The sequence below is a fragment of the Notothenia coriiceps genome, unplaced genomic scaffold, assembly GCF_000735185.1.
Source record: "Notothenia coriiceps isolate Sejong01 unplaced genomic scaffold, NC01 NC01_scaffold00037246, whole genome shotgun sequence".
NCBI classification, from domain to species: Eukaryota; Metazoa; Chordata; class Actinopteri; order Perciformes; family Nototheniidae; genus Notothenia; species Notothenia coriiceps.
In genome coordinates, this window is record NW_011369947.1 from 1,651,151 (window position 1) to 1,651,354 (window position 204).

General features: G+C 53.4%; 1 protein-coding gene across 1 annotated transcript in view; it reads right to left on the bottom strand.

The window, feature by feature from the left end:
• The window catches only part of lrig1 (leucine-rich repeats and immunoglobulin-like domains 1), a 35,422-nt gene that overhangs the window by 7,570 nt on the left and 27,648 nt on the right, over positions 1-204 (bottom strand). The gene's annotated exons all lie outside the window — the stretch shown is intronic.

A 204-nucleotide genomic window follows, 5' to 3' on the forward strand; every position in this document is an offset into this window, starting at 1 on the left:
GTGTGTGTGTGTGTGTGTGTGTGTGTGTGTGTGTGTGTGTGTGTGTGTGTGTGTGTGTGTGTGTGTGTGTGTGTGTGTGTGGAAGTTCCTTTCCCCTGCGGAGCTTGTAAGAACATACGTGAAGCCATGTGAGTGTGTCGGGTCGGGGAGAAGTGAGTTTGCTGATTTGAGGTCATAATCTCTTCACCCCCTCCCCCCCCCCCC